General features: G+C 37.8%; 1 long non-coding RNA gene across 3 annotated transcripts; it reads left to right on the top strand.

Annotated features, from left to right (window-relative positions):
• The first annotated feature begins 1,087 nt into the window (after nt 1-1,087).
• LOC149916172 (uncharacterized) lies at nt 1,088-22,932 on the top strand. 3 transcript variants are annotated; one of them, XR_016470770.1, is made up of 6 exons: nt 1,088-1,141; nt 9,246-9,346; nt 9,593-9,730; nt 12,097-12,202; nt 15,269-15,349; nt 20,573-22,932. It is a non-coding gene; the product is annotated as an uncharacterized LOC149916172 (long non-coding RNA). The 3 variants fall into 3 exon arrangements; XR_016470772.1 differs by lacking the exon at nt 20,573-22,932 and adding an exon at nt 17,628-18,214; XR_016470771.1 differs by lacking the exon at nt 20,573-22,932 and adding an exon at nt 17,688-18,214.
• Nucleotides 22,933-23,347: the final 415 nt, after the last annotated feature.

Below are 23,347 nucleotides of genomic sequence, written 5' to 3' on the forward strand. Positions count from 1 at the left end.
TAAAAAAAAAATAAAATAGGGCTACTTTTTCCTAAAATCTATTTCATTTCAGCACACAATGACAGAGAGACACTCAATGTTCAGTTCCAAACTTCTTTGTCTAAGTAACCTAACTCATAGTGTGCCCACAAATATTTTCCAAAACAGTATGAAAATAATACTCAGCAAGTTTTCTAAATTCCAAGGGCAGGACTCACAAAATCGCAAATCCTGAAGTACTTATCTTGTGACTTTTGCACCCAGTCCCTCTGCATGCCCTAGCCTGAAAAGCTGACAGTGTGAAATGGACTTGCTACACACCTCTGAAGGATACGCTAGACCTAGTGTGTGCATAAAGGAATTCTGTTCTACACCGCCATAACTTTTTATACCCTGTCTGCTGCAGGCCAAGACAAATTCCCTCTGTCAGTAAACGTGAAATTCCATCCAGCAGATGTCAGAAGTGAGCCTTGCACACTCATCTTTATGTCCCATGCTGTTTTGTAGGTCTTTGGGAGACTTTTTGTCTTTTTAAGAATTTCTGACTTCTGTCTTTTGACATTCAAGCTGATATGATAATTAAAGCTATCATTTCAGATTATAAATTCCATTTTTTAATGTCCTGTTTCCTTAGATCTGCTGCTATCATTGATAGCTGAGCTTTGTAGAACTTTTGTGCTGCCATGTAATTCTGAAACATGGAAATTTTGTAATACCAAGGCCTATGTCACTGAAGCATTATAATCTCATCATCCCTAAATCATGACAGGCTGTTTTCTACAATCTCTACATTCATTGCTCTACTGAAACTGAAGCAAAAGTCTGTAAATGGCAAAAACCAAATACGCTGCCTTTCTCATTTAGGGAATCTTCCCGAATCTATCCATATAACTGACAATTCTTACAAAATTCTCTAAATCTCTGAATGTATGGCAACTGTTGAGTCCCAGCCTGAACCACTGATTGAGCACCTGAGGAAAAGACCCGTCAGCCATGGGAGCACAGGTGAAGGCAATCCAGCTGTGTGACCAGAAGGGCTGCAGCCTGGCTGCACCTCTCTTAGACCTTATTTAAGGGCTGACTGCCCCTGGGGATGGATCTCTTTCTGGAGATCCCTCCTTGGTGAAGCTTTCCCCTGTGAACCTGGAATCTTCTGATACAGGTGCGCAATCTTCTTTTCCTTAATAGCACGTTTCTGTTGTGCTGGTCCTTTTGTCATCACACCTTTATTGTAATGCCTTTCCCACTGTATTGATTTTTCTAATTGCTGCACTCATATGACTTCTCAGCAAAAGTAGCTGTAGTAAAACTGGGTACTGGTTTGCTAAAAATCATAAATGAGACTTCACAGGCTCCTTGCTGTGTACAAGGGGTCAGATTCTCCTGAAAGTCTCTGTTGGAGCATAGCTCCACTCAAGTTGTGTTTCCCTGATGCTTCTTGCTAGGCAGGATTTTAGCTAGCTCAGAGTATGATGAATCAGCAGTGCTGGAACAATAAATGTCATAGCAAACTTTTGCTGGGAAATATGAAGCAACTCATGAAACATCTGAAGTCAGTTTAGTTGTCCTATATTGTGTGTACCCACAAACAAACTGTAAGACTTAGTCCAACAGCTGGTACTTTCTGAGGAGAAGAGAATTGCTGCCTTTCTGTCAAAGGAGAGAGGGCAGTGCTATCATAGCTTTGTACAGCCTGCATATGGAGAATCACTGTAGTGACTCTTGGGAAGTCACTAGAAGGGTACATTGGTACACTTGGGAACAACTTCCAGGAAGTAGAAAGGAAGGTAATTAACTCTGCGAGTAAGAATCATTATCTAAGTACCTAGCACTTATGTTTTGGCATCCAAATAAGCTTCTCTGTTTTCACAGGAAGATTTTGCTGGGGAAAAAAAAAACTGTTAGTGAGGATTTTGTTTTGGAAGGCAGTGCAAGACCAGAGACACTCCATCATGTCACCCACCACAGCTTATCTATCGCTCATGGAGAAGGAGAGATCTCCAGAGATGTTCTAGGAGAGACCTCACTTATAAGACATTCCAGAGGAGCCTCCTTTTCCCAGCAATGGCCAAGTGCTTTTCTACCACAGTAAATATATTGTGCATAGGTTTAGGTCTAGCAGTGGCTTCAAGATCAGCTACATGATTAATGTCTATTAATACCTTTAATTGGCACCAAGTCCACATGCACAAACCTGGGAGCCCTACTTGAGTATCTATGTTGGTGGTAGTTATTGTATGAAAAGAGGAGAATTTGTTCAGTTATGTTAACTTCAAAGAATTCTGGTTGTTCATCTTGCTTTAAAAAAATCTTATTCCAAATTGTAATCTGTAATTAGCTGTTGTAACTCTGCAGGTTAAACTTATAATTTAAATTCAAGAGACTTTAAAACTGTCTGGACAAATTAGATATGTACTTAGAGTACTTGGCAGTTCTCCAAGACAAACAGTATCTGTTATTATCAACACTGCTAATGTTACCAGAATAGTTAGGAAGCTTTACAAATCAGCATGACAAATTAAAAAGAGGAAAAACAAAAATCTCCAAAGGCAAGGAGTTTTTAACACTCATTTAAATTTAATCTTCATGGCTAGATTTGTTTCCACAAACATAAGTTTGTTGTAATTAGCTACTGAGACTGGAGCTTAATGAGTTTAATAAATATTTCAGACTGTTAGGAGATGGAAGTGGCACTGTGATGACTGGAGATTTTCTGCAGTTCAGTGAAATATAAATGAAGATTAGAAATTAATAATTAAGAGAATTGCAGTGACTGAATCACGCATTTCCTAAGGGCACTATCCAACTCTCTGTGGAGTGGAAAAAGTCATTAGGAACAAGGCATGGACCATAAGCTCCTAAACACTTGTCCAGCACAAGAACAGAAGATCAGGCTGCTGGAGGTACACATTAAGGAAACATAATTATGCACAGTGCCAGCAGAATATTTTCCCTGAACAAGAGATGGAAGTGTGCAGTGGAGGTCCTGTCATTTGTTTCAAAGCCATGTTCATTGCCAACACCTGTGATTATAACATAGTGGCATGGTACCCTGTAAAGAAACAAGTATCAGGAGCTGCAAACTGAACTACAGGGTGTGTAAATCTTCAGACAACACCCCTCTTCACATAGATTTTTGAGCAGTAAAGTCTTTTTCCTTTTCATTTATTCCTTTGTCTTAGAATAAGTCTTTGAGATGCTATAGGAAGCCTTACTTTAACAGTTTGAAATTTGTAACTTTTAGATCTAATGTAATTTGTAACTTTTAGATATTGTATGTAATATCGTAATGTATATGTAATAGAACTAGCCCACTGCTCACAATCTAGATACCTATAATACCAGAATTTAGAGACAGTCAAGGCCTATTCTTATCTCTAGCATTTCCCATCAGATGTATGAGAGAGCTGTCTGCAAAATCAGAATAGAAATGTGCAAGTAATGAAATTGGTATGTACTGATGTTTGCATGGAGGATTATGCAGTAGAAGTCAGTTGTGCATAGGTTATTTGCTTCAGTTTCATGTAAAGGAAAGGTCAAAGGCTACAACAACAAGATAGGAACTCTTCCTTTTTAAACGAAAGCTAATACCCTTGTATTACCACATGACTTCAAAGAGCCTGGAACACTACCTCCTCTTCACTACTACCACCAAAGTTAATAATAAACACTAGAAGTTTAGACGTAGAAGTTTCAAATACTAAATTCTACTCTTTTAGTAATGACTGACTATTCTTACAGCAAGGACTATTATTGCTTTTAGATGATGAAATCGCTCTTCAGAGAAAACAAATTAAATGCTGCTTGTTAGGGAGATTATAGCTCACAATCTACCTTCATGTGCTTATGTCTACAGATACTTCTTTAAGACCAGACAAGGACAAAACACTTCCATCATACTGGAGCAAGCATTAACCCAGATATGTGGATAATCTAGTCCATATTGTATAATGCACTACTTCAAAGAAAACAGAACCGTGTGTTTATCAGATAATTGTAATGTCATGGAAGACTGAAGGATGAAAGATTAATTTTAAGTATAGAAATAGAAAAATAAATATCTAAATACTGACATGGGAACACTTCTTATATCCCATAAAATATATTTAAGACTCTGAAAATGGAAGAACGTTTGAACAATGGAGAACTGTCTTCAGGTCTGTTCTCGACTGTTATTTCAGTATTTGACCATGTGTTATCATTCCATTATTAGGTATAATCTAGCAGGCAGATGGCATTTTGCAAAGCAGCTTGGGAGCCCTATCCCTTAGCTTGATTCCCAACAAATATTGATGTAATTATTTTAAAGTGGTGTGAAAATATCTTGTCAAGGACACTTACGAGGTTTTTCTTTTCTCTTTTTCTGGCTCTTGAAACTACAATGTTAATTTAGCCTGACTCTCAGGTCAGACAAAAAGGTAAACAACCTGAACTTTGAATTGTAGTGAGGGGCTTTTCCTCCATTCACTGCACCTTTCTCCATTTTTATTCAGTGGTCCTGAAAATGGAGCAGTGTCAAACTTGTTTTCCTGATTTGACTCGTGCCTCATTTCTTATACAGATGCAGAAGGAAAAGGGGATTTTTACGTGAGTTCAGTATGTCCTAAATTATCCTTATTTTATGTAGTTCAAACAGGCACTTCCCCTGGTTTAAATACTTTGCAAAGTACATATGTCTCAAGAAATATCGTGTTAACCATGAACATACCAACCACAAAAATCAGCTTATCTCAAGCTGTTCATAGAGACTAGAAATATAATGAATGATGAAATTAGGAATCAGCTGTCATCACTTTGTAATACTTTCACCCCATCTCTTCTCATAAGTTCACGTGGTTATGTTACAGAACTCTTTAATGATTGTACAAGTTGTGTATTGAGGTGGAAAGATTCAAAATTGCTAGGAAACCTTTTTTTTTTCCTCATGGATTTGTCAAGTTTACCTTCCTATAAGCAGATGGCAAAGCAGTTGAAAGCTTCTAAACAGTATATTTCAGTAATTACTTCCAAAGAATACGAACATGGTTGAAATAGTATAGATTAATAAAAAAAAGAAATCAGAAGTGCAAATAATAAAAGCTAACCAGAAACATGTTGGACACTTTGCAAATAAATCTTCAAAAATCAAAGCTCACAGAAGTATATTCTCATGCACTCAAGTGGAAAAATATGATCTCAAACCAAATGTTTATTTTTCAAACAAAGGAAGAAGTAACCAGTCCATTTTATTTCAATGTCTTCATTGTGGTCTAATTAATCAAATCAAAATGGAAAAAAAAGGTAACAATTTGCCAGACACATAAAAGTGATGTCTGATTCTGATGATTACACAAACAACTCCCCCAGACAGTCTGAATTACTTATAAAGAACAGACTTTTAGGGTCTTATGAGCTTTCTGAACTTTTTCTCATAAGTTACTTTCAGAAGATAAAAAATAAATTTACCATCCATCAATTGTATTACAGAGAATTTAAAAGATAATTTCAGTTCTTCATTTGAATTTCTGTGTTTACAAAACAAAAACAAAAAACAACACCCAGATCCCTTTTACAGAAAGGCTCTAACTATGAATAGCTTCACTAAAATAGGTATGACTACAAAATGAGCACAGATGCAGGTGTTTGATACCTCATTTATAACATGCATTCCTGATGAAGTCAAGCAAGTCATTTCTATTCATCTCTGAAGTAGAAAGCAAATGCCAATACTTTTATGAAGTGCCTTCATTATAAGAATTCAGACTTTAACAGATGCTTGTTTCTTGCCATATTTCCAGCCGCTTGCCAGGGGCAGCCTTTGTGCCTGATGGCAATGTACTTAACATTATTTTACACTTATGGTGACAGATCTATCCAGTGACATTCTCTATTTTTATATTAACGCCATGTTAGAATTACACTCCTGCATCGTGCACATGTGACTCAGAGACAATCCTGAACAGGTCTCCTACAGCTGAAAACTAAATCTATCAGTCACCGAATATAAAATATCCCTGAAGCAAAAATGCATCTCAATAAATAATGAAGTGAACATAAATCACTGTTATTTTGCTAAATGACAGCTTATTCACTTCAACCAGAGAGAGGGAAACTGTCAAACATAAGCATACTGGAAACACTGCATCAGAAAAAGAACGAGGATGTGCAGGTGAAGAAATTTCTTGAACATTGGAGCCACGTGTTTCCCCCTCAGAGCACCGTGTGAACCAACACACTGGGTATTTAAACACAGCCTCCTTGTGACCTTACATACTGCATATGAACAACTTAATCTACGTGTTCATGCATCCTGTGTGTGGTCTCACTTCTGCTTTTAACACTCTATCCCTGAATTTCTTACTATAAAATAGTTGTTTTAAGCTGGTATAGAAATAAAAGCTCCTCAGTTGAGGGAACTGTTGTCAGTATTATGTCGTTCCCTTTACCCAGGGTACACAAACTTAAAGGTAATTGTTTCTTTAATAAATTAGTGGAGGCCACTGAAATCAGGACGAGTCTTTACTTTTCACTTGTGCACTTGTTAGATTAGGCTTGTATATATATTGCCTTGCTGTAACACAGTATCCTGATAATATAGAGAAAATCAAGTCTCCTTTGCTTCTGTGCTAGCAAAAGAAGCCCTTCAAATTCTGCATTAAGAACCTACTCTGTCTGTAGCCAGAGGAGCACTCAGGATCACTTTGCTTTTGTGACAGCAGGCTGACTGTGGTTTGGGATTAGTGCATCACCTCATCTCTTAGAAAGATTGAGCTTTCAGCATCATCACAACACTTTCACACTGTCTTTGCAGTTCAGCTGTGGAAGTTCAAAGAGGAGTAAATTTTCACCTGATTATGGCCTTAATATCTATTATTACTATTGCTTTTGAACTAAAAATGTGTGCTTTAGTCAATATGGTAAGTTTTCTTTCTGCCAGGCATTGACGTCTATAAAGTCTCTATAGTTGAACCAAAAGGACTTTTCCTCTCCAAAGAAAAGAGCAGTATGTTTCATGAAACAATTTATTTAAAGAAGATCTGCTTGAGTTTTCAGAATGTTGCTGTAGGATACAGTTACATTAAACTGTAAGACAAAAATGTCTGGTTTTACAGTGTTCAGTATCTCAGTTATTAAGTCAATTTTATAGGACCACTTATATAGGCTGAAAGTTTTCCTAATAAATCATTATAGGATATTTAGGCCTCTCTCTCAGTTTGTGGTCTTTGTTTGTTTTCCAGTAACCACAAAACATCTGAATTAAATTATCTGGCAAATTTGATTACTTGTATTCCAGAAGTTGTACATCTTCAAGATATGTGGATGTCATTGCTACATCAGCAATCTTGTTTTCTGACTGTATTTAAATCACTAGGTTTCTTTGTCATTGTATTGCTATCACAGAGGTGTTAAATCATATACAAGCAATATAACACAGCTTCAACCTCTTCTAAATCTGAACATATAAATTAAAAAGGAATACTAATACTTAGATTACGTTGCATCCTGTTTGACCCTTTTTAGTCATGACCCACTGCTTCTCCAGCTGATGAAGTAAAAAAAAGTCTCACCTTCTATAATGGTACAGATTGTGTGGTTTTATCAGGAGCAGTTCTGAGAAAAGGTTTGTGACAATATCTATGTGTCCATTTCCACAAATTCTCTAATGAAACTAAAACAATTATATTTCCAAGTGTCTGAATGATCCATTTGAATATGCCTTGCCTTACAATGACTTGATTGTATTGAAAAATTTGAAACAACATTTTGAGGAGAACTCAACTTCTTACTTTTCAGTACTTAGATTCTTCAATATAACTAACAGCCCACCTTTTCACCTTGATTTAAAATGATCTTCTTTTCATAATCTCAGTATTTTTACCATGTATTTACGTTCCAGGCTGCTATGTTTGTTTGCTTGCTTGTTGCATCCACAGTGTAGGTGAACTAGCGCAGCAGGGATGGCAAATGCCTCTGCATGGAACTGCAGACAGTAAGAACTAGTCCACCTTAATTTACTAGAATTATGATATCTTCATTTAGATGTTACTTGTTTGAGGAATGAAAGTTAAAAAAATAAATCCCCTCTTAATTTTCTTTATTTTGCTTTTTCTGCTTGAAAGTGAGCTATAATTGTATGGAAAAACTCTTAAATCTAAAATAAAAATCATCATTTAAAAACAGCTTAAACCACTGGGGAGCAAGCATAACCCATGAAATCCATTTGCTATAGCCTGGGAGGTGTATTTCCATGTTAGCACAGGGAATACAAAAGCTAATTAAATTAGTTATTAAATTAAGCATAGTTTTGACACAATACAGTGCACTGGAATTTCATACAATAAGCTCCCGGAATTACTTGGGGTCAATAAATAATTACCTCGGCAGTCCCCCATGGCACACACATTGTCCCATCAGGCAAGAGAAGAATGCTCCACACATTCCACAGTTCAAATTGGGCTTTTAAATGTTTAGATTTTTTGGGTGGGCGGCACAGAAAGAAAAGGAAAATGAACAGTCTTTCAACAAACAGTTTGATATAGCATAATAGGAGCAAAGAGCCTTTCGACTCTACTTTGCTCTCCTGGACCATACTGCCAGACAAATGGGCTTTCAGGCACTCTGTCACACTCCAAGCTACATTCCACATTCCCTTGCTTTGGGCACCATCTGTAGTTCGCATATTCCTTTAGGACACCAAACATCCCTGGGAAAACAATGACTAATAACAAGTCACACACAATGCATAGCCTATTTTCACACAGCAGAAGCCTCAGTCGAAAAACCTAGACAACAAAAGCTTTAAACAAAAAATATTATCTCTAAGCAGAATTGTATTTATCTGGTCCCCTGGAGAATTTTTCTCTTGTTTCTGGCTGTGGGCTTTTTTTTTTTTTTGCCAGTGGGCACTTTGCTTCCCTGTTGTTTGAGGTAAAGAAATCTACAACAATGTCTTTCTCCATTAAAATGTCCTTGCAAATGTCTAGAGATAAATTCACAGGATTTTTAAAAGCCTCAGTGGATGCAGAGCTGGAAAGTTGATGCTGTTTTACTGCCACAGCAAGAATGTTACACAACATCAGAAAACCTAATGAATCTTCGTTCAAAGCACACAGGTTGGTTCACTGCAACACAGCTTGCCTTGTAAGCACAAAGCCCAGCAGCTTTGTCCTCACCAATCTGCCTGTGCCAGGCGAGGTGCAGGGGGAGGCTTTCTTCTCATATGCTCAGTGTTTGCAGAAGCTTTGGCTACCTTCCCACATATATTTGACAGCTGTTTTATCTTACAGATCACTCGGTGCTTTCAGGATAAGGGAATGGAGGAAGTTGGTGAAAGAAAGCAGCAGAACACCCTTCCTTAACGTATCCCCATTTTCATGCAGTTCCAGAGGTAAACTGCTGAGCATTAAATACATTATTCACCATGTTCACATCTCAGGGAGTTTCCCAAGCCTTTAGCAATGCTCTAGTCTGTGAGAAGCAGAATTCCTGCATTTTACATGCATTCTTTTTGTTATTATTTAACTTTCACAGTGTACAAATTGTAGAACCTGTGCCCGTGGCAAGTCTGCTGCAGGTCTGAGCTTCTGTGGGTCATGGTGAGATGATATCGAGGCCTAATAAGTCTTTCCTTCAGAATAGAAACAGCGTGGAACTGCTGTGAAGTTTTCAGAATAGCAGCAGAATATAGCATGATGCCTCAGTTATTCTGTGCTACCAGGGAAGCAGCAGCAAGGAGCGTGGATCTTCTTAAGCAATTCACGAGGACCTGCAGGTACTTGTTCTGAACTATTCACTACTTAAGCATGGTTCAATTCAAGGCTTGCCATAACTCCATTTCATCAGTTGTTTGAAAGCATGATCAGGATCTTAGTTCCTTCATTTGGTCCCCTGAGGTTCCTTGCACCAGCTCTTTCCATTCAAAGATATCTCACAGAACAGTATAAGATAACCTCATCTCAGGAAGGGAGCCTGTACTTGACATAGGAGGGATGTACAGATGGGTGTATTTTTAATGTCCAGGATATGTGTGCTTTTGCTTTTCTCTTCTTATGGGTGCACATTTTAAATCATGCTTTAAAAGACTTACCTCTTGCAGAAGAGACATAAATGGGAGTTAGGAGGTTTAGAGGAAAAGGAGCAATAAAAATCTGTATTAAGTCTTACTTCTGTTTTGCTAAGTGAATACGCATAAGAAAACAGTCTGCATGCAGTTTTATGTATCTTCTCTGTGAAGCTGAGCTTTGCTTTGTACTTCATTCTGAAAGAGCTAAAGAGGAGAAAAGACAAAGATCCGTTTTACTTTGTCATGTATTTTGTCTAGCTACAGCAATAACAGCCCCACAGAAGAAACTCAGTCCGTTGACTTGCTGCAGACATGGCTCTCTGTTTACATGTCCTACAGAACATTAGGGGGTTGCTTTGTTCAGTTGTTACAGAGTTCACCACAGCCTAGTTCTGAAGCCCACCAACATCGGAATTTTTGTTTTTCAATTTGCACCAGGTTTTCCTGCAGCTCTTTGACTTGTATGGACTTGTATTTCGTTGTTTTCATTGGTCAGGAAAAGCACGAAAGGATTTCATAGGGAAACTTAAGAAGGTCTCAAGAATCTTCGGTTTCAAAGATATTAGTAGGACAGTTCTATTGAATTTTTGGGTGGCTCCAGGCTCAGAGCCCTCCTGTAGTAGGCACCCTATGGTATATTACTGGCTGTTTCCAATGAACTAGTAGGAGGTGATTTATTAAAGAAAATAGTACCATAGAAAAAGATGCTGTCTTGTGATGACTAAAGGATCTTTAACCTATTCAGTGTCAGTACAAACTGGGGCTGAGCAATGTATTAAGTAATTGCAGCATGTTGGGTTTGATATGGGACAGGAGAGATCACTGTAACACACCTCTGAAATACACTTTTCTTTGAGCTCCTCTCATGTTTTTGTATCTCCCCATCAAGTATTTTGTTATATTTAAATTACAAGATCATTTGTCAGGGATCTGCCTTTATTAAAGATTTGCGCAGGGGCTAGTGGAACAAGCTGCTACCTTTGGGGAGTTCTACAGTGCAAACTAGTGATGGCAACTCTCCCAAAACCTGGACACAAAAGGACTTTAAGTTTATGAAGGAAGGATTCTGCAGCCAGGCTTGAAGTTTCCTCTGCACTTGCCTGTGCAGCCTTATTTTGGCATGCATGTGTTACGGTATGAACTCTTATTACAATCTCATAGGCCTTGTACAGGAACAGGCAATGCTCACTACTTGACCAAGTCCCTTCCTTCACTGCATAACCTCCTACATTCCCTGCTGCACATCATCTGTACTCTTGCAGTGCCAAATACACTGTCTTGCTTTGATTGCCTGGTTTGAGAAGCATAGGGTTTGACTTTTAAAAGCAATTACATTATACAGCACATTTCCAGTCAGAACAGATGGCAATGCAACAGACATCTTGTCACATCTGCAAATCAGAAATATTAGCTTGGATATCTCAAGCTGGATACCCAGAAAATGAGGAACACAACATTACCATCTCCCAAACCCTGGTTTAAATCACTTACTTGTATTAATTACATGAAGTGTCTGCCAGACCTTGAGAATCCAGTTCACTAGACAAGCACTGAACTGTCTTACTACTTGAATCTTCTGCCCCTGTTACTGCAGCCATGACACATCTCCTCAGAGATCTCTTTGAGCTGTCAATTATTAAGTAGCTTCTTCTCAGGTATGAAAGCTTATTTTAGTCTGTGTAAACTGAGCAGCCAAAGATAGGTGCTTATTAGATTCCTATCTGGGAGGAGAATTTGGCACACACTTACTGCCTTGCCTCAGTTTTCAAAGGAAGTACCTGTGTGATCCTGCCACATTCCTAGTCCAAACAGATTGGAAAAATGTGGCCTTAGAGCATGTTCTGTCCCACACCTGTGGCAGGTCCAGATATAGTCTCAGTAATAAAATCAACTGCAGTATTCCAACATTAAGTTCTCATAAATTTCTACTGCACAAAATGCATAGCAGTCCTCTTCAGTCCACCAGAGTTTTATAATTCTGCATAGCTCTAGGACTTTGCTTGGACCTTCAACCTCTTTGACCTGCATTTGAGCCTGGAATTTACCAATTGCTCTACTCTCCCTTTCTGTTTCAGGTGGTATGTAAAGACCACATGGTGATGTTACTTAGAGATCCACAGAACAGTGCTCTCCTACCAGCCTTATCAGCTTCCAGATGTAATCAGCAGTTCCCTTTCCACAGTGAGTATACTATGCAAAAGAAGCATGATATCTACCCTGTCTGCTTTCAAGTCCCATCCTTACAAACCTTTTCACTTGCTCAGCTACTTTTTTGCCTTTGAGCTGTATATTATCCAAAGTTGTCAAGCCACCTCTGAGGACAAGGAGAAAATAACTCCAGTAACAAGCTAAATTGCCTATGCCTGCAAAAATAATACATATGGGCAAAACAGTGCTTATGTTTTAAAGCTTATGATACAGAGACGAAGATTCACTCTCCCCTGAAGGAGATGGAGATAAGAGTATCTTCCCCTGAAGTTTCTGTATTAATTAAAGAGAAAATAGTGCTCCACTGGAACAAATCCTTTGTGTTACTTCCTAATCATCAATTTACAGGAGCAGTTTCTAAAGCAAGACCACCCATGGATGGCTCTGAGATCATTAACAAGATATAAATCTTTTAATAAATAATCTCATGGGCATGGCATTTTAGGAAGACTAGTACCAATTTCTACACTATGTTAAAGCCTGCTGTGAAGTCAGGCTGGATGCCAGTGCTGGAAAAGAACAGCCTGAAGCTTGGCATGGCAAACTTCCAATAAGCAGCTTTAGCCTGTGCGTGGTCATACTGTGCTCTTCTGGGGGGCTGCTCTGCGGATGTTATCAGAGGAAGAGGCCCATATACTGTAGTGGAGTATTAGTGATGTGTAAATCCAAGTGTTTTCATGCTGTCAACTGAAGCCTACTTAATACAGATTGTGCGCACAGCGTGTAAAATAACAGGGTGAGCATTTCCTTTCCCCATGCGCTGCAGCCAAGTCCTTCTAGCAAGAACTGGGAAAGAAAAATAACTCCCCTGTCAATTTCATTTGAATTTTTCAATAAAAATATGGCACATAGTGTCTTCAAGGGCACGTGTGTCTGTAGCAACAGAAAAGGACAGAGAACTTGCAGAGCGAACATAATCATGCCTGTGCTTTCCTTGCTTACACAGCTTTAAGCGTGATGGGTGATCTCAGAGGTAGCTGAATGCAGTGCCTTTCTGACTGGAATGATAATGCCAACAGGGAGATAACAAATGAGATGAAGTATCCAAAATGCTTTTGATGGGGTGTGTGCAGTTGCCAGCAGAAACAAATACATATGATCTGCCTTTCTGCTGCTTTGTGTATGGAAATGCAGTGTTGGAGCAAGGTGATGGGTGTGCATACAGTAATTCTCCTCAAGTGTGCCAGAGTAGGTAGAAAAGAAGCCAGGAGGAAGAATTATAGTAGTCTCCCTTTTATTTTTGTGATTTCATTTGTAGTCAGCCCTGTTCTTTCAGTCAGTTATTTATAGTTGTGTTGTTTGTTGTATTTGCTGTTTATACTAGGCCCATAGTCAATGCATTTTGCATGGAAAGTGTATCTTTCTGATGTCTTTTAGCAGCCTTTCTTTTCCCTGTTCTAAACTGCTTGGTCTGGCTATCAGGTTTGAATAGTTAATGTATATAGTTAGTCTATTCTATAGACACTAGCACAAGGCCTAGAACAGCTTATTGGGGTGTATTACAATCAAAAAAGACCTGAAACAACTTAAAAAGGATGCTTTGTGTATTCCCTGCTCCAGCTGACTTAACTGTTGGTTAGGACAGAAGCACAGCATGTGGTCAGCCTCTTTATATGCCTCACATTGTCTTCTTTGAGACTATGCTAACACTATATTGCTGAGTACAAGTGTTCATTTGTTTATGCTCTCCCCCTCACCTCCACCCTGGGAATATATATAATGGAAGAGAAGTATTTTGACCTATTTTTACGCTTCCCAGTATTCTGGCACCAGCCAACCTTCTGCATGTAGCTGTTATGGTTACAAAAACACTGTTAGACCAGCACCTCAGCAAGCAAAAGAGGTAACGAAGTGCTGGTAGTTAAGGACGTGCAGTCCTCATGCAGATGACTCGGACAAGCCCAGCTGTAAAAGATAATCAGATTCCTTTTCTTAAGGAATATATGTGGAGCTCTCTTTAGTTTTCTGACTTTGGAACTTCAACATTTTGCCTGCTATGGTAGCTAGAAATTCAATCTATTACACTTTTTTTCGCTGATAACACTTTTTCTTTTAATGCTGATTGGAGATTTGTTCACAATGTTACAAATGTTTTTGGTTTTTTTTTCAGGCAAACACAAATTCAGTTGTTTAGTTCAAATACTGTAAGATTTAGTAATGGATGTGAGGCTTTAAAGCTATAGGAATTTAAGTTTCAAGGGAATGAGTCACAGAAATCATATGACCTGTAGTCTGTGATACACACTACAAAAATGCATCCAATTTTATCAACAGGATCCTGAAGTTGAGTTCTGAAAAGGCCTATGTGTGTAGTAGCAAAAAAAAATTACTTCTTGAACTAAGAGTGTGCTCTCATTTTCTCAGCAGCTAGGAGGTATGTTCATTATTTTTTATTATTATGAATTATTTACATTCTTAAACCTATTACATTTATTAGGATGAAAAAGGATGGACCTGAATTGTTATTGATAAGTTGGTGAAATGGCTCAGAAATAAATGGGCACTAAAATTATGTTTCATTATACTGATCTCATCAGCCATATGTCTCCTGTCCTACAACACTATGTAACTGTTCAGCCCTTGGAAAATCAGTCATTTCTTACGATGAGTAATTTAACCATTTTCACCACATGCCCTCAAGATAATTTCTCCAACAGGATGTGCAACTGATTTTGTTTAACAGTAAAGTATTCATAAGGAAGTATTCAATAGTGATGCATTACAGAAGTTGTCAGAGCAGAATGAAAGGAAGGAATAAATGCAACTCTTCTTATATGTATGTGATTTAGTTCAGCATATTCAATAGCTATAAAGAATATCTCTAGATTCATTTCACACACAGCACTCATAGTTCTGTGTCCATTTTTCACCATTTCAGCACCTGGATGGACAAAAGTATACAAACCTTGTCTTAAAACTGGTGTTTATTTCAGGTAATTTACTTCTGTCCTTTGTAAATATCCTACTAGTTTGAGAGAGGAAAGAAATAAAAATTGTCCTGTATACTTGATAATTTTTCTAATTTCCTTTTCCTTGCAGGAAGCCTTAACAGAAGAGTTTGTAGAAAGCATGACAGAAACCCACTTGAGAACATTTTGTCCCGCAGATGTCATCCCAAGGGTAAGAAAATGTCAGGAATTCTTTTGCCATCCCATGAGATTATGTGACAAGCTTCTAAATGTATCTATCTCAGTTAACCCACAATTCCTGAAGCATAAGAAAAGAAAGATTAGTTTAGCTGAGCACAGACACAATATGAGGGTGTGCTTGTATATTAGTCATTGTTTCTGCTAAACTGGTGATAACAAAAAAGTCTTGCTGCATTGCTTAAGATGTACTGCAATCACTGCACCTGCATATGGCAACATATTGCTTTTCATTGTAGGATTTCAGCAAAAACAAATCTTTCAAATATGCATGATGCTGTAAGTCAAGTAAAATAAAGGTTTGTGGAGGAAATAAACTTGAAGGTCTAAGACCTGCTTGTGCTGTGTTACACAGCTTTCTGGCTGGCACCTGACTTGGGCCCACTCACATCATAGTTAAGATGCATTAGATAAAGATTCAGGAGATTTGAACATTTATTGTAAATTGAATTTGTCAAAAATGCAAATTATAGCTGTTTAAATTCAGACTGTGGCCTGTAATGTCAGTCTATGCAAAAAAAAAAAAAAAAGAAAGTCAATGACATGTAGATAAATAAGGGTGGATTTGCACATGGTGATTTTTAGCCAAGCAAACATAAGTTATTCTAATCAGTAAACATGAACATGATTACTCCTGAAAGCCAATGTAACTATTTTCAATAAGCCATCATCAGCTATTTCTTCTTTCCACTCATATCAGATATCTCAAGTCTGGGCGAATACAGTCAAGACGCATCAGACCCTCCTGCTTGGAAATCCTTGCTCCCTTCCTTCTCCAGTAGTCAGGTTTTCTGGCTCATTTCCTCTTCAAATCAAGAAAGCAGGATCGCTTTCCTAACATCCTATGGTCAGTGGTCAGCAGACAGAGCAATCATGAATCCAGATGAATGCCAGAACAGAAAAAGACCTGGTTCTGCCCAGACTTCTGCCCAGAACTGCAGGAGATGAGTAATGCTTGTAGATGAATTGTGGCACTTGGTGACAAATGTTTCAATACTCAGCAGGAGGTTTTCCCACTGGCAATCCCAAACTACAGTGCTAGCAGAGGAGAGTATCCTCCTAATCATTAGGTCAGCCTCTCAATTTTTCATTAGATATAAATGATAGGGTCCTTATAATTGAATTAAGGATTATTTTTATAGGATTATAGATGATCTGTGATATATGTATTTATATATATATAATATAAACTCTTATATGCCAAATGCTTTAATACCTATGAGAATCCCTTCTTTGATGAAAGATTTTAGCTATATGATCTCTACTGAGAGAACCAGCAGCTCCCAGAAAAAGTAATTGACAGGGCTTCTTATAAGGAATTTTAACTAAGTAGAGTAAGAGATAATGATATGTGGTTAAGTAATTAAAGCAGGTTATCAGAAGAAAATTCAGAGTGAGATCTATTAGACAATGAAAATATTGTTCTCAGGAAGTGACAAAAGCCACATCATTTAAAATATTTAAAGCCAGTTTGTTTAAAGCTTTAAAGAGGATGATTGTATTGAAACAATCTCCATTCACAAAGAATGAAATCAGCTTTCATTCAGGGGCATGAAATAAATTACATGTCTAGCCATTGTTGTCTCTAACTGAGGTGATTCCATGCTTTTGCTTATCTTCAAAGGATGCTGCATCATTCTTTATCTTTGTTTTCACATAGGAAAAACATTTTAAAAAAGCAACAGCCTCCCAAAGCCACTGCAGTAGTCCAATGCATAGCATACGTAATGGTATAGTAAAACCAAAATGAGTAAAATAAACTAATCCAGTATATCATGTTTCTGATAGAAACTGACCAAAATGACCAACATAAAACCAAAACTATTGGTGATTTGTAACTGAATTTTTACCTCCTTTTCAGTTTTTACTGGAGTACAAACAGATGGTTTGTACAAACATGTTGTTTGTAAAGTCCCACTCTGCAATATCTGACTGATTGTCTATGGCAAGCATGTCCAACCTGCGGCCCACAGGCCACATGTGGCTCGGCACAGCTTGCAGTGCAATCTCTGAGAGGTGCAACTACCAAACATCAGTGTGCTACTAATCCCATCTGGGCTGAAACCAGGGCATGGGGGGTAGCGCAGTGCTAACTCAACTTATGGCAAATATGTCTATACATTTTGTTATACTGGCTAAACACAGTCCTGTGAATGACAAAAAATATGCAGGCATAGCTTCCATTTTGATAAAGGAATCTGAGAACAGGTTTTATAAGGGCTGCTCCAAAAGTAATGTCTCCTATTTTACAGTGTAATACAACATCAAGAGGCAGATGTTAGTTGAACCTTCCTGCCAATATTCTGTTACAGTTCAACAGATGACAGCAGAGAGGCAGTCTGACAAAATGACATCTGACTTGAAAGTATGTGTGAAGCAAAGGGGTGGAATTGAATTCCTCCACGTGGAAAAAAATGGCGCACGCTGACATTCATTGATGCTTGCTGAACATTTATGGCAACCAAACAGTGGATGTGAGTAGCAGTGGCAATAGTGAGTGGGTTATGCAATTTTTACAAGTGCAGCATGTATGCTCTTGCTGGGGATGCTGCTGGCAAAAATGTGAAGCTAATGGTGGTGAGTGTGTTGAAAAATAGTATTTTGTAGCTGAAAATCTGTTCTATCAGTGTTACTGTGTTCATTCTATCTGTTGCAGTTTCTATGGAAATAAATAGGAGACATTACTTTCAGAGTGACTTATGTGTATATGACCTAAGACAACTTATTTTTGTTCAGTGGGGCTCAGGCAAGCTGAAAGGTTGGACAGCCATGGTCTACAGTGTGTTCTCCTTAAGTAAATTTCATAGGATCATCTGAAAGCACTTTTTGCTTTTCCATAATGTTAAGTCTGAATTCTGCTAAATGGATGATCACAAATTAGGACCACCATGTCATTATATCACTCGCTCACATCATAAATTAGCCACAGATGGAAAACATTGAGGAGTAATTTATAAGTTTTCAACTCTAAGCCTCATTGAGATGTGCTGTAACTGTTTTGCAATTATTTGTTGGAGGAATATGTAAGAACATTCATAACTGGGGCACTAGTGTGTTCCTGTCTGAGAACAATGAAAATTATAATTACTGTACAGGAGTTGTTTGTATGCTGAAAGAGAGACTTCATATTGAGGACTGATATCCAAATGGAGGTTTTTGATGCAGGCATCTGTTAATATAATATTTACTACTTAACTTTGATATGGGAATAAATCAGAAGTCTGGTTAATCCCTAGACAATCAGTGCAAAAAGCAAAACAAAACATCGCTCCCACCCCTCAGTATTAACTAAAATGAACAATTATGCAATATATTACTTACAACAAGATTTCCACTTTAAAGACATTTACCAATGGCCTTAAGTGCCATGTAGCAAAAGGATCAAAATTTGCTACAGTGTGATCAAATGTTCTCAGTAAGATGCACTTACTGAGTGGATATTCAAATAAATGCATATTCTTTATCAATTAACTAACACACATCTCTAATTCCAGACAAACATAGGCTCGTATTTAAATAAATCTTGGTGGCAATTCATTGATCATAATAAGTGTATCCACAGTACAGTGGCTTAAGCATATGCAAAAATATCTACAGGAATGGAAAATTTTCTGCATAGATCTAATCATATGTTATGCAAAAGTATGAAGGAGAGTAGTTTGACTTTCCTAAAACTTGTTTTTAAAAGGATTCTGTCAGTTTATACAATTCTTAGTTGTCTGCATACACAAACACATGTATATATAATATTACCTTTTTAAGGAGATATGTGTACACATGCAAAAATAAATACATGTGTATCCACATACTTATTACTTAACTACTCAGCAATTAAATGCATGGTTGTGGCGTAGCGCATTTTTCTAAAACATACAGAACACACATAATATATATTACAATATTGTAATATTAGAAGGAATTAGGAAGAAATAGCAGAAGATTTTTATCATGAAAGAGTTGGCACTGATAAGGAGAAATAAATAACTAACAATTGGAATTCTTCCCTAGCAATTATGGGATGTAATTTATTCCCACTCTATTCACCATGTTAATGACTGTTTAAGCTCAGAAATCCATGTACAAATATTGCCACCAGGCATTGGTCAGTATTTCAGCTTTGCATGCTAATCTAATCTCTCCCACCCATACACAGAGTCAAACTTCTAGCTTTACTACTACTTCATGTCTCTGTGGTACCACAAGCACCACACAGGGCACCTCCTGACAAAATGAGATAGCTAAATTACATGGTACATATGTGAAAAGAAAATGGTGCAGCAATTCCAGCTGTTTCAGAAGCTAGAGATAGACCAGTGACTTCTACCTGCCCTGTAACATTTTCTTCTGAAAAAAACTGGGATTAGCTATTCAGATTGTAGGCACTGTGCCAGCAGCCAGCATGCAGGTGGTTTGTATGCAGGAGGGCAAAGGACTGTGGAGAACAAGACATATCTAACTCCCTGCCAGGCACAGAGCAGCACAAAATGCTATCCTACCATCTCAATTTGAGAACTGGCCTCAAAGCTTGGACTATTTCTCTGTTCTGCAGTATTAAAATAAGTTCTCTCCAATCCTTTTCTGCGCTGTCGGTGTGGGTGTGGCACACCTATGCCTGGATACAGTCAAATGATTCAGCTGGCATTAGTTATCTACATGATCTTTCTAACATCAGTTTGTTTTGGAAAGCAAGCATTATCAGTTCGAGTGGAATTCAGCCTACACAACTCCATTGGCTCCTGAAAAATTCCAAATATAATTTCTCTCATAGCCAATACAATTTTTTCATAATCAACTATGTGCAAAATTTGCTTTCTAATCTAAATTGGTAATGATACTAAAATAATATATAAATATATATAAAATAATATACACTAGATCCCTGTATGTGATTTCTGTTACTAATATTATTGTACTCCTGTATCTCATTTAAGATGCAAATCTGCCATCTATTAAAGGCTATATGATTTGTCCACATTAAGACAGGATGTTTGACTAGAAATCTGATTCAAACTCTTTCAATGTGCTTTAGGTCCTAAACCATCATAAACTTTTTTTCTTGCAATATCTTCTGGCACAGCAACTATATGACATCTTTAGAGAACATTTTGCATACAACATGAGTATTTATTATATATAATTGCATAGCATTTCCTCCAATAATTGCCTAATTTTTTAAAAAACTAATTTGTTTCCACAGCATTTGGGGAAGAACAGAAGAGCCTGTCTTTCTGGTCTACAAATTAGAACAAGCTGCTTGAAGTCTGATCATTTAATAAGCCATGTTAAGCCATTTTTAGATTTTGGCATACAGTATTGGGCTGAACTATAAATTTTCCTTTTCTTTTGAGCTGCATTTTTTGTCAGTGTAAGGCCACAAGTCTGTAAAAGTCATAAATTCAATTATGGCTAAGTGTGTTAATTGGAGGAATCAAGAAAGATAAAATAATATGTAAACAGAGACAGGACACTTGCTCTTTAGCTCTAGAAAACAATAGAAATGCATCAAAATATATACGACTCCCATTGCTCTCTGCACATCAGTGTGAGAAATCCAGAACTCCAAAATTCTCTGTGCTAACAGGCACTTGCTGTTTCTTATTTGCATAAAATTTATGTTTGATTTACAATTTCAAAACACAAAGGGTACTTGTGTTGTGCAGTTTTTCCATTCCAGATTTAAAGGAGTTAGATATAAAATCCAGTATGAAACAGCATTAAAACAGGACTTTCTATGGAATTTATTTCCAGTGCTCCTTAGAAGTTGCAGCTGAGTTCATTGAATTCACTAAGGAGTGTGGTATTACCTAATATGAGAAAGTGGGTGGAAGGGGGGGGCAGAATCTAAACTAAATATCTGCCATCAGAAAAAGCAGTGGTAGGTATATAATATGCAGTTAGCTTGTATACCAGTAAAGTACAATCTTTGGAAGACATACCACATCCACAGGATTCTCTCCCAACATCCCTTCAAGAAAACTGTCCTTTTATATATACAGCATAGCCACAGTGTTACTGTTGTATCCAACCAGGCGGGTTCTCACATTCTATGAGAAACCTGATGGATGCCTACAGCAGTTCCCCTTCACAGGGTGAAAATAATTACCTGGCTGATATATGGGCTTCTGTTGTGGTTACCAACACTTCATTTTTCCATGAAATCATAATTGCTATTTCCCAAAGCACTTTGAACCAAATGCCTATCATCAGCCAGATAATTATATTTGTTTCTGGAGATTGCTAGGCTTCCATGTCACTCACTATAACTGCCAGCCCTAGTGGAAGATCAGGGTCATGAGAAATCTATGCAGGGAGGAATAGCTGAATTTGCTGTTTAACAATAGTTCTTAACAGTTGGCTTTGGCTGTGTCTTGAAATGCGCAGCCAAGTGCAGCTCCAAGAAAACTCTCTATAAAGCTTTTTCAGACAGGTGGCAGCTGCAATGCAAAGGCTCCTTTTTCAGCAGAGAAACAGACCACATTGGGAGCATATATTTAAAAATTTTAGATGTACTTTTTCTGCTTTTGCAGTTTCTGAAGCAACAGCTGCTTTAGCTGAGCTGCTGTGGTCAAAGCTCTCAACATCCTTCTCATAATAACAGATGCATTATTAAGCAATATGAAGGAGTGTCTCCAGGGGAAGGAGTCTGCTCTTGAGGTGCCAAAACCCACAGATATTAGTAAAATGATTTGTGAATTTGAAACTGCTTAGTTCTGTCTCTCCCTGTGTTAATAATGAACTCATTACAGGAGAGCTGTAGTCCTCTCCACTGTCCAAGTGAATTGCCTTTCTTTGTCTGGCAGGCCAGCAGTTCCTAGCAGAAGTTCTGAGCTGATACTTAAAGAGATTGCAGAGACATTCTCTGTGCAAGCAGCCACCAGGCTCCTGTGCAGCCCAAAGGCTTACAGTAAGGTTTCAGTGCTAGTAACCTCAAGGGGTTTCAGATTGTGTCATCTGAGATGTGGACAGAAAATACGCATGTATACTCTGAATGGTTTGCTACCAAGCACTGCTTCTAGCCTGAACTAGGAACAAGGACAGTCAGACCAAAGAGTAAAAGGCCAAGGACTGCATTTCTTTTTGGTCTCACCCACTGATAATGCACTTCAGCTACTGAGTAAAACTACTGCTTTATACAACTTTAAAGTAGCTTGTCCGTCTATTAGAACTAGACATTCCTACGATTTATTCAGTGAATTGACTTGGTCAATCCCATTACAAGTGGAAAACAGCAGTGAAAATAATAAAAGTTACTACAAGACAAAATGGTCCAACATAAAGAAAGGGGTCTGGCAAGGATGCATTTTATCACTCACTCAGCCGTTCAGACCCTACAGCAAAGTGGTAATGTACATTGATCATTAGATTATGGATTCTGAATCTAAGGAAACAGATGGTGTGGTCTTGAGTACAGCGTGATGATGATGATGATAATGATGATGATGATGACATCCTTCCTTGTTGCTTACTCAGAGGAATCTCTGAGTAATGGGATTCTGGTCACTGGAGTGTCTAAGTTTGTGTTTTTTTCTGAACAATATATATGTGTGATGTTTTCTGTTTTCCGCTCTCTAAGACTGGTAAAGTCCAACAACAATACAAACTGGTAGTGAAAGATCTGGGAAGAAATTTTATTTATTCATTTTTCCAGCATCAAGATAAGGACTTCACCAAAATATCCATGAAAGATTAATAACAGCCCATGAAAACTAGATAACAGTGAAAGGCAATACGGACAATTACAGAGCTTGCTCTACTTTGTGGTTTCCTTGATTTCCTAAAGATAGAAAAGGTACAGGCAAGGCAGATAGAAATTATATTAATCAGAAGGTGGGGCATTAAATAAACGATGCAACGAACCCCTTAAAAGGAGCTTAGTGCAAAAATATAGTCACTTATAAGCTTAGGTGAAATACCAATCATGGAATCATTGAATCACCAAGGTTGGAAAAGACCTCCAAGAACATCTAATCCA

The sequence above is a fragment of the Phasianus colchicus genome, chromosome 13, assembly GCF_987193195.1.
Source record: "Phasianus colchicus chromosome 13, bPhaCol1.hap1.1, whole genome shotgun sequence".
NCBI classification, from domain to species: domain Eukaryota; kingdom Metazoa; phylum Chordata; class Aves; order Galliformes; family Phasianidae; genus Phasianus; species Phasianus colchicus.